Source organism: Cricetulus griseus, chromosome 3 (genome assembly GCF_003668045.3).
Source record: "Cricetulus griseus strain 17A/GY chromosome 3, alternate assembly CriGri-PICRH-1.0, whole genome shotgun sequence".
Classification (NCBI taxonomy): domain Eukaryota; kingdom Metazoa; phylum Chordata; class Mammalia; order Rodentia; family Cricetidae; genus Cricetulus; species Cricetulus griseus.
In genome coordinates, this window is record NC_048596.1 from 257,374,340 (window position 1) to 257,386,563 (window position 12,224).

The window sequence follows — 12,224 nt, forward strand, 5'->3', positions numbered from 1 at the left end:
ATGGCCTCACTGTGGATGGATGGTTCTGATGGAAACCTTCCACCCCTGGTCTTCATTCTTTCCTTCATAGCCCTGCAGAGACAGCTGTGTTCCCTCCTGTCTGAGAAGAATCTGGGGGTACCATGCCTAAAACAAAATCTCATAGAAGCATCTCTAGTCTTTACACTTCATCACTTGCGGCCCTCACTGGTGTTCCAGGGCCACCCTGCCCATTCACCATGTCAATGTCCCTCTTAATACATGCTCCTGAACATCATAAATGGCACAGCCCTCAAGAGTGCTGGTTTGTAACAGCCTCTTTTTTTTTTTTTCTTTCGAGACAGGTTTCTCTGTATTGCTTTAAAGCCTGTCCTGGAACTTGCTCTGTAGACCAGGATGGCTTCAGACTCACAGAGATCTGCCTGCCTTTGCCTCCTGATTGCTGGGATTAAAGGTGTGCGCCACCAACACCCAGCTATAACAGCCACTTTTTAATTTACTTAATCCTCACATTGTATGGCAATAGCACTCTTATTCCCATTTCAATGAAGAAATTGGAGCTTTGAAAAAAAACATCTAAGGGACACTTCCAGGCAGCAAAGACTCTAGTCACTCCCAGGGTACTATGGTCAGTGCCTGGTGGATGAAAGGGGTATGATGGAAATTTCCAAGGTTCTCTGGTAGACAATAAGACCTGGGCATGTTCCAACACAGTGATGAAAGCCAGCCTCTCAGGAAGGCTAAGTGAATAGTTGTTGAGAGGCTGTGAGTTGCAAGAGTCTCAGGGGGTCCCATTCTCAAAGGAGAGAAAAAGAAGCCATGAAACCTTGTCCTTACGAAGTACTCAGCTTCCGAGTGCCCACCCCAGCCACAGAGCCATCTTCCTCAGATTAGCAACAGCTTCCATTGGGACCAACACCAGGACTTCCTTCAAAGGGGACTGACCAGTAGGAGGCTCCAGGGAGAGATGGAAGAGAGAACAGAGAGAGTGGAGGGTTTCTGGTGGAAGATGGGCAGAGCATCTGCTCTCACCAAAGTGTCTATCAAGAGTATCCCCTGCACACAATGACTATTAATTCACCCCTTCAGGATCCAAGCTGGCAATGCTGTTCCCACCGCCTTCTCCATACCTTTACAAACAGCTAGTCATGAACAGCTCTCAAGGACAAGTCACTGAAGAAAACTTTCTGGCCTGTCCACACTATACCCTTGTTTAATGTGGGAGTCTAGGTGATATGCCACAAAATCATGGGATCACAACCAGAGAGTCTAGGCACTGTGGATAGGGCCAGGAAGTCTAGCCACTGTAGGTAGGGCATGGCAATCTTGCCAAGAGAAGTATCTGCTAAGTGGGAACCTAAAAGGCAAAAACAAGTTAGCATGGCATGCAGGACCCACAGAGGTATAAAGACAAGAACAAAATGTGAGGATGTAAATGAAGAAGACCTCCTAGATATTCAGGATGGCCAAAGCAGGGGAAGGCACATAGCTTGATAGAAAGGAGAGGGCTGTGACAATGCCTCCACAAACTAGGGCATGTACACACAGCAATTGCCTGGCTCTATTAAAGTTACATTCATAAAGACCTAACGACATATTGCACCTGTTCAATGAAAGACTTCTCACATATATGCTAGCACTCACGGCCGAGGGCTAACTCAGTTCCTTGTTGTCTGCCTGAATAACATGAGGAAGGATCAGTGGTGAATAAAGAGTGATGAAAATAAAATAGCATTTATCTATGTAGATTTTCTGTAATCTCAAATCATTGAAAGAAAATACTCTGTAAAGGTGGCTGAAGCTGCAGTCAAAAGACAAAATTTTAATCACTATTTTCCTTTGCATATTTTGTATTTTACTTCTCTTAGAAAGGAACTTTTTTTTTTTTAAAGTATGGGGGCTTAAGATAAATCTTACTTTGAAAAGGATGAAGGCGCTGAATTGTACTTGGGAAACACTGCAGTGTGTCTCTTTCATTATTTGTCATCTGGCATACTATTTATAGATAGCCATCAAACTCTTATCTTTAAGATGCTTCAAGCCAGGTGCAGAGGTACGTGTATGCTACTGACTGAGGCAGGAGGATTGCTCAAACCCGTATGTTTGAAAACTAGCTTGAGCAATATGGTAAGACCTTGTCTCAACAGGAAAAAAAAGAAAAAGTTTAAAAACCTAAAAGCTTAAAATACTTCTTCAGTGATCCAATGATGACAAGAAAGAGAGCCCTGAATCCCAGCGATTGTACTGGATAGTTGAACCACCCACAGGCTCTAACTCCTATAACCTTGCTCATCAGCCTGGCCTTGACCTTGACTGTGGTTCATTCACGTACACATAAGTCCACAAGTTTCTGACAACGTCTGCCCTGTGCTTAATGATGTATCTAACTAGCTCCCACCCTCTACCCCACCCCTGCCTTCCAGGTCCAGCTGTCATATTGATTGACAGCAGATGGTAACCCAGGTCCTCACCCTGCAGCACTTCCTTGCCTCTAGAGGGGTGTCCCTCCAGCTCCCTCAGAAGTGGCACACTCCACCCAGGAATGGAAAGCCCTAGTTTCTATCCTGCTGTGCCCTACACTTGCTGTATGCAAACGAGACCTGATGTTATCCAGAGCTAGCTATCCAAGATGAATTTTTCATTCAGTACCAGCCAGTGGTAAGAGCTTTTAAAGTGGGGCCCTTTGGGAAAGATTCATCTACAAAGCATGAAAAATAACACAAATATTAAATAAAAGCAGGCATGTGACATGCAGTGATCTGTGCCTGTGATTGCTTGGGAAGTGGAGGCAGGGAGGTAAGTTAGGGACAGGCCTTGGCTGTACAGCTAATCTGAGACCGTCCTGTTCATGAACTCTGCATCAAGAAGAAAATATCAACAACAAGAAAAAAAAGTAAGCGTCTATCCTAAATGTTAAAGTATGATTTTAAAAGCTGTAGACCTAGCCAGGCATGCTGGCACTTAATCCCAGGGGTCAGGAGGTAGAAGCAGGCAGTTCTCTGAATCTGATGCCAGTGTGGTCTGTCTAGTGAGTTTCAGGCCTCAACTAAGACATAAGTGTTTCCTTCACTAAAGCTGCTTATGAATTTATAAGTTCTCAATAATTCAATAAACTTAAAAAATTTTAAAAGATACATAGAAGAAGAATAAACCTATTAACATATATTAAAATGAATTGTATGCCTTAAAAATCACAGGTTCTATCCTAAATACTGATTATAAAATGGCCATACATAAGTCAAAAGCACTTGCCATGAAAGCCTGACAAGTGAGTTTAATTCCTGAAACCCACATAAAGATTGAAGGAGAGAATAGGTACCATAAAGTTGTCCCCTAGCCTCCACACACTTGCAATGACATGAGCACACACACACACACAAATACACACACATACACTCACACCATTCCAATAAGAATATATAAAATATGCTAGTAGTAAACAGCTTAAAAAGAAAATGAAAAAATAATCTTATTCACCAAAGAAAAAAGTACAAAATGGCTATAAATGAATCTAATAAGAAATACATAATGATTAAAATGCATTAAAAGTGCTCCTAGATGAGAAAATGTAGTGAAATAATGTATATCCCATACATAAAAATAGTACTTGCTAAGAATTCCAGACACCAGGAAAATGTTGACATGTTAGTGAGATCATCTTAACATTTCCATAGGATAAATGTGAGGAAAAATTGCCAATATTTTTTAAAAACTGAAATGATGAGGGAATGTGCCCTCTGTCCATCAGCACTAAAGATGGAAGTCATCGCAAACTGTACAACAGGTACCAGAGTAGACATCAGCATTAAAGATGGAAGCCCTTGCAAACTGTACAACAGGCACCAGAATGAACAGAATCAGGCAGGAGAATCTCTGCGAGTTCAAGGCCAGCTGGTTTACAGAGCAAGTTCCAGGACAACCAAGGCTACCCAGAGAAACCTATCTCAAAAAACTGAAAACAAAACAAAGCAAACAAAGGAACAAACAAAGAAAGCACACAGCTTCAAATGGCAAAAGATTATTCATGTACACTGTTGTCATAACCCAGAAACATCTGGACAAAAGAATTTCATTAACCTCCTTCCTCACACCACATTAAACAATAAATTCTAGGGCTGGGGCTGTGGCAGAGCTTTTGCTTGTAAGCAGGGGGCCCTAGGTTCAATCCCCAACACTACTAAAAATAAAACAAAATAATTCCAAGAACAACTAAGAATTTTGATGATATCAAAAATAATTAACATTTTAGAAGAAACCATAGAAAAATGGGCTTGTTTGAACTAGAGGATTCACACCCCTGATTTATTTATTAACAGAATGTGAAAGAATTTTGAGAATTAGCATGTAGAGGGGCAAATCCCAAGAGAGGCTCCTCTTGTGACCAATGTGACCCTCTACTGCTGGTGACCTTGGAAACCATTCTACCTTTTGGAAGGTAAATTGCCAATATGTGTTAAAGTTGGGTACATGCAGAAACCTCAGCTCAAAGTACCCATTCCATAGAAGTCCAGGCTTTGCTGTTTGTATGTACCCTGATCACAGCCCTGCTCATGATAGTAAAAACCTGGAAATGGGTTGCAAGTCTGTCAAATAAACGTGGGGATGTAGCTCAGTGATGGAGTACCTGCCGAGTGCATGGGAGGCCCTAGATGCAACCCCCATATCATGAGAAAGAAATTTTGAGCAGGGCAGTGGTGGTGCTCGCCTTAATGCCAGCACTCGGGATGCAGAGGCAGGTGGATCTCTCTGAGTTTGAGGCCAGCATCGTCTACAAAGTGAGTTCTGGGACAGCCAGGACTGTTACACAGAGAAACCCTGTCTCGAAAAACAAAACAAAACAAACAAAAAAAAAAAAGTCTGTTAAATAAGGAGTGATTGAATATATAAAAGCATTTTTCGTATATACTATTACAAAATTCGTGAGTGGGTGCTCTCTCTAAACTGGTCTAGGAAGACATCCATAACACATTCTATGCTGAAAAACAATTTGCAAATTAATATGCACCCAAAAGTTGCTATAACCCAACCCCCTGGTGGATCCTGAAATTATGAATATTACTAAACCCTATATATAAAACTTCATATGCTCCCTTTACTTTCTTAACTTTTAAAAATATCATGTGTATTTGAATGCATCTATGTGCAGGTATAGCTCATGAGTGCAAGTGCCGTTGGAGTCCAATGGGTTACAAGCACTGGGAGCTGCCAGCTATGGTGCTGGGAACTGAACTTTGGTCCTAGCAAGAACATTGCTCCTCTTAAGCATAGAGCCCTCTCTCCAGCCCCTATTCTCTTTTCTTATTCACTCGTGCCTATCATAAAATTTCATTTATAAATTAGGCATAGTAAAAGATAAGCCATTAAAAACTGGAATGATACGCTAAATGTCATCTCTTTGCATCTTTTCTCTCCTGAAACATCTCATTGTCCTGTGCTCTCCCCTTTTTGTGATGGTGAGAGATAAGCAGGGTGAGTGATGTGGGTGTTGTAACAAAGTATTACACCACTCTTGACCTTGGTGTCAGGAGGAGGCTTATCCTGCCATGGTGATGCCTGTTGACCATGGGTGACAGAAACCACAGAGAACAAACCCCTGATAAGAGAGACGATGGTACTGTGACTCCAGCTCTTTACTCCAATTAGTATACAGTATGTGTTTCTCTGTTTGTGTGCATGCATATTTGAATGTAAGTGAGTACAGTTGTATACGGGTCTGCGTAGAAGCCAGAGGCTGACATCAGGTGTCTTACTCAGTCTCCACAGGCCCAGGTCTCTAGCTGAACCTGGAACCCCTGATTTACCTAGGGTAGCCAGCTTGCCAAGGAGATCTTCTGATTTTTGCCTCTGAAGGGTTGGGATTGCAGGTGAGCTGCCACTGTCACCCAAGTGGCTTTTGAGTGCTCAGCACTGATGCCCAGTAGGAAGAGGAAAGGAATAAAAACCTCCCCCTGAGCTATAGAGGTAGATGGTCCCAGCCAGCAGCCCAGCATAATACCACTCCAAGACACCACGCTAACCACTGTTCTTTCCTGCCTCAGGACAGGAGAAGGGAGATTTCCCTTCCTGGAGAAGCAGCCATTGACCCACCACACATTTAGCTAATCATGAACTAATCAGAGTCCAAGCAATGCTCCTTAAGAGAGAGAGAAAGTGGGGGGGGGGGTCACAAGTCATTTCGCTTCATTATTCATTTGACTGATTTACAGTGAAGAGAAATTGGAGACTTACGAAAAGAAAAGACAGTCAAATGAAGAGGAGATCTCTGAGGGTGCGATATCTGAGGGCGAAGATCTCTGAGGGGGGAGGAAATCTCTGAGTGCGGGAGCTTTAGCAGGAGAGATCTCTGAGGGAGGAGATTCCTGAGGGCTCCCAAGACCCAGGATGAACAAGTAGAACAGACCACCCCACTGAACTGAGTGCATTGACCCCCACAGAACTGAACGAGTGGGTAGGCCCCCACAAAACCTACCCTCTGGATAGGATGGCTCGTTGACCTTATGGGCATCATGAAGGATACATGAATAAAGTCAAAATTTTGAAGTGATCAGGAGGACTGAGCTTTTCTTGAAGTCCTGAGCAGTTTATTTCCATTTTCCAAATGACTTCTTAGCCAGGCGCCTGCTTGGGGCTTTGAAAGCTCAGTGTGAGATACAGGGAAGGAAGTGACAGAGGTGAGGGAACAGGGCAGGTGGCAGTTGGAGGGACACGTGCAGAGCATTACGAAGGCCCAGAGGAGCTGGCAGGAGTCCCACAGGAGAACCACAGGCCACTCCATTCTGCACAGCCTCCCAGAAAAACCACCTGTTGGCCAGAAAGGCCAACTGCTCAGTGTGCCCGGATGGAATGGCAAGCAGGTGATTAAAAAAGCATGACTGAACACAGAAAGCAAAGCTGGTTTTTTTCCCACAAACTTACTGTCAGCAACATGGTTCCAATCACCCTTTGTTTTATAAGATAGAACAAAAAGAGGACCCCCCCCCCAATGCTGTTCTAGGGACTAGAAAGAGTGTGACTCAGTGTTTAAGGTGACAAAGGCCCCACAGATGAGAAGGCAAAATTGAAAGTAGGAATCTGAGAGGGTATGCACACATCTGTGTTTCCAACATCATTCTCTAGAGCCAACAATGGGTGGAAGCAAACCGCATGCCCCTCAACAGCTGGAAGGACTCAAAACACACAATGGAATGTCATTTAGTCTTTTGAAAAAAGGAATATCCACTGTGTGCTTCACCACGGGAGATGCTGAGTGAAGCAAGCCAGTCACAAAGGACAACAACTGTCCCTTATGTCAGGTAGAGAAGGTAGTTAGATCCATAAAGACGGAAAGTAGGATGAGATGGCAGAGGGGTGGGGGAAGAGCACAGACAAGCTAGTATTTGTTGGAGTAAGTTTCTGTTTGGCCAGGCAGTGGTGGTACATGCCTTTAATCGCAGCACTTAGGAGACAGAGGCAGATCTCTGAGTTCAAGGCCAGCCTGGTCTAGAGAGCAAGTGCCAAGACAGCCAGAGTTACACAGAGAAACCACGTCTCAAAAAAAAAAAAAAAAAAAAGAGTTTCAATGTGATAGTTGACAGACTTCTGGAGTGATATGGGCATTGTCAACAATGTAAGTGTCCCTATTTCATGACACTGAACTTGAGAATGGCTAGGATGGTAAATTCACTTTATACAGTTAAAAAAAAAAAAAAGGCAGTAGTGTCAAGACCACTCTCTGAAGATTTGTTTATGTGTATGTGTGTGCCTGAGTAGATGTATATGCACCACATGCTTGCAGACATACACAGAGGCCAGAAGTGGGCATCAGGTCCCCTGGAACTGAAACAACAGGAAGCTGTAAGCCATGTGGTTGTAGGAAACCCAACCGATGTTGTCTGCAAGAGCAGCCAGTGCTCTTACCGCTGAACCATGACTCCAGACCCCCAAAGCTTCATGTTGCATGAATCCTCTAAGCCTCACTTGAGTCCCCATTTCTTGTGAAGTTCTTGCATGTAAGGAAAGCCCTGTATGAAGAAACAGGACTAATAATCTGGTTCAGGTTTGACTCACATGCGAAACTTCTTGGTAAAAACAAAAGGAAGCAAGCACACTCAATTCTTTAACTAGTTCCCTCTCAAACTTTAGAATCCAAAGTCTGATTTCCTTCTGTATAAACTTAGATGGACCATCATAGCCTATGACCAAAAATACATTCACAAATATTAATCACAGTGCTTTTGAGGCAGCAAGCACATTCTGCATTAAACATAAACTTGAACCCACAGACCTGGAGATATCCTGAATATTCCCTCTTATTGACCCCTCCCACTGCAGTCTGGCCAACCACAGGGGAGCATCATCCAGGTGATAAAGAAAAGCAGAGGAGACTGAAGGGAAGGGACAAATATTCACGGGTGATCAGGAAGGTCAACAGTAAAGTTAAAGATAAACTCAATTCTCTTTCAAGTTCCAGGTCATGAAAAAGCATATGGCAGTGTACAGTAGTGGGACACCCTAGACAGCAGGAGTTTAAATCCTAACTCTGCCTTGTACTTAATTATAGAACCTTGAGCTCCAGCACACTCTAAAGCTTTTAAGTTCCGACTTCAAATGATGGGAATATCTTCCTCCCTGGGTGTCCGTGAGGGATGCATTCCAGGCCCCTCTGGGAGATCAAAATTCCACAACGCTCAAGTGCCTTACACAGAATGACATTGTATTTGCCCAGAACCTCCCACACACCTTTAACCACCCCTAGAGAGCTTAGTCTACCTCGGACAATGTGTGGCTAGAAGCTGTACTGTATTGCTTAGGGGATAAACACATGAAAAATATCCTGTATATGTTTCATACAGATGCAAACAGACTGTTGGGGGCTTTTTGTTTTGATTTCAAATAGCTTGATTGAGTCCTCAAAGCCTATGGGTACAGAGAGCTGCAGGTAACATGCCATTTCACAGTGCAGAGTTCAAAACAGGTGGAGGCTGGAGAAGGGCCCCTGCACTCTCTACTGGGCCCCTCCCTACTCTTTCACAGAGTCCCCCTGATCATGTGGGGTGTGGGGATGGAATGCAATCGACACTTGTGGGTATTTTTAATTGCCCACAGCAACCATAATATTCTGCTTGTAGCTTTGGGAGAATTTAATGAGGACAGACATTGACTGCATCTGTAAGAGTCCATAACATTTTGTTTTTTGTTTTGTTTTGTTTTGTTTTATTGACAGGGCCTGGGTACTCGCACATGCCAGCCAAGAGCCCTGACACTGAGCCCAAGCCATATATATATATATATATATATATATATATATATATATATATATTCATTCAAGGTAGGGCCTCCCAAGTAGCCCAGGCTAGCCTTGAACTTGAAACCTGCCTCAGACTACCAAGGAGCTGGGATTATAGGCCTGTGTTTTTGTGGTTTATTTAAATTATTTATTCTTACATGGTATTATTATTAGATTTTCGGGCCTCTAAACAAACTACTTTGAGTGAAGCCTCCTAGTTTCTACAAGCAGCTTGCATCATCTCTGAATTCAAAGCCACTTCTACACAAGACAGCACCGGACTCAGCCACCATGGATAGTGTAGTCACGTGTGATCTATTTTTTTCAGAGCTTAGAATTGAACACAGGACTTAATGCATGCCAAGCATGTGTTCTCCCACTGAACTACATGCCAAGCTCTTACAAGTGATTTGTTTTTTAATATTTATTTACTTCTAAATTATGTCAGGGGACATGTGCACATAATTGCAAGCATCCACAAGAACAAAAGGAAGACATCAGATACCCTGGAGCAGGAATTATAGGCAGGTCTGAGCCACCTGACACAGATGCTAGGAACCAGACATGGGTCCTCTACAGTAAGCTCTTTTGACTGCTTTCCAGTCAGACAAAGACTTCCATACTAGCCATCTCTCACCACACCAGCAAAGGTGACCTCAGCAAAGGAACTTAAATTTTCTGGGCCTGGGTTTCCTCATCTACTAAGAGAAAAGGGAAAGAGAAGGGCGTTGTATGCTTTCTTAACTGCTGAGCCATCTCTCCAACTCCAAGGTAATATTTCTTTTCTTTTTCTTTTTTTCATTTTTCTTTGTTGTTGTTGTTACTGTTGTTGTTGCTTTGAGACAGGGCTTCTCTGTAGCTCTGGAGCCTGTCCTGGAACTCGCTCAGTAGACCAGGCTGACCTCGAATTCACAGAGGATCTGCCTGCTTCTCCCTCCCAAGAGGATTAAAGGTGAGTGCCACACAGCTTCAAAGTGGTGTTTCTTGAGTACTGTCTAGGAATAGGTGGGGTGGGTCATGAGAGTCTGCTGATTTAAGCTGAAGTAAGGGGAAACACAATACTTGGACTTACTTCATCAGATATGGTAGCCCCCAAACTTGCTGTCTTGGCCCAGCACCTTCCAAGCAGCTAGAAGATCGATCACTAGTCATCAGTCTTGGGACATCCTCCATGTGGAGTGAGGCAACCACTGTGACTTGTCCACTTACTCTTTTGTAACCATAACTCTATCTTTGCACCCTTGAGTGGCATGGACGTAAACTAAGAGTAGTGTGGACAGAACCCAAGGGGTGGTTCTTGCCTGTCTTTGAATCCAGAGCAGAGCTCAGGCCCCAGGGGGAGTTACTTAGAGTCCTGGTAACAAACACATGTAGATGACAGCAAGAAAAGGACTTCCATACTAACTGTCACACAATGAATCAGGTGATCTCAGCAAAGGGACTTAAATTTCCTAGACCTGGGTTTCCTCATATATTAAGTAGAAAAGGGGGAGGGGGGCACACAGAACTTGGAAAAGTTAGCTGAAGCAAAGCACACCAAACAAAACTTAGCATCTAGCACATTGAATAAGATCAAAGGATCTGCAGGGGGGGGCACGCCTTTAATCCCAGCACTCGGGAGGCAGAGGCAGGCGGATCTCTGTGATTTCGAGGCCAGCCTGGTCTCCAGAGCAAGTGCCAAGATAGGCTCCAAAGCTACACAGAGAAACCCTGTCTCGAAAAACAAAGCAAAACAAAAAAGAGAGAGAGAGAAAGAGAGAAGAGATGGGCCCTTCCTAAATAATCAGAATCTGGCACGGAAGACAGACAAGTCACACATCATTTTGTGCCTAGGAAACACACCCCCCATGTGAGCAGTGCCCGCTAAGATCAAAAGGTATTTAACAGAATACCTTAGTGAGCCTTGGTAGGAGAGGCTTTGGAAGCACACTATAACTTTCAGCTATGGTATGTTTCTTTCATTAGTTATCTTTAAAGTAGACAATTTGTCTGATGTATAAATTACTATTTACAGTACAGTTTAACAAACACATGACAAAATATTTTTGTATCTTGACAGTATTATTACTGTCAAGCAGAGAACACCCCTAATTACTTAACATTTTTAGATCTACTTTTTGAGTTTGCCATGGATTTCACATGGTTTTGCACATTTTGAGATTTCTATTGTGTCGTCAATGTTGTTTGAGATGTGTGACTCTAATGCTATGTTTGTGCAAACTTCAGCTTTTGTCTCAGACTGAATCTGTCCCTTTTGTCATCCCAGTTTCAAATGCCTTCAGCTGAAAAGACAATTTGAATTACTACAGTCCATGAGTTTCAATGGTTTCACTTTTCTTCCTTCACAGTTTGGTTATAAAATATACACAGTCCTCTGCTTCTGCTCCCAAAGCTGTAGTGGATCTGGGTGTTGATCCTCTCTCCTCAGAGACCGTTCAACATCCATCTAAGTTCAGGGATGTCCCACAGCAGATGAACTTATAGAATGATCTTTTCCTGGTAGGAACAGCATCAACCTTTACTGATGAAACAGTCCTTTCTGATCTAGGACATGGTCCAAATGATCATTTTCTTTTAGGCTTGATAAGTTGCATTTGCCAGCTGGTGTCAACACTTTTACTTTCCTTTTTTGCCGTCCTGAAAGTAGAACTAAAGGCCCTGTCTCTGATGACCTGAGCTCATGGTTGGCATCCGTGTTTTACCAGCAAAATACTGTCTCAAAGCAAAACTAGCTGACTTCGTCAGTTTCAGAGCTGAGGATCTGGAAATCATGGTTTTTTTCTGCTTTCGTTGGCTGGACAATGACACTAGCTCACATTTTCTCCTTTCTGCAGGTGATGTCACTTGGGCTATGGCAGATTTTCAATATTTGTTCTAGCATGTGGCACTTCCTGGACACATCTTTCTCCTCCTCCCCAGGAGTTTCTAGTGATAGATGCCTCACTGCTTCTAATAACCACATCAGCAAACTGTCCTCCAG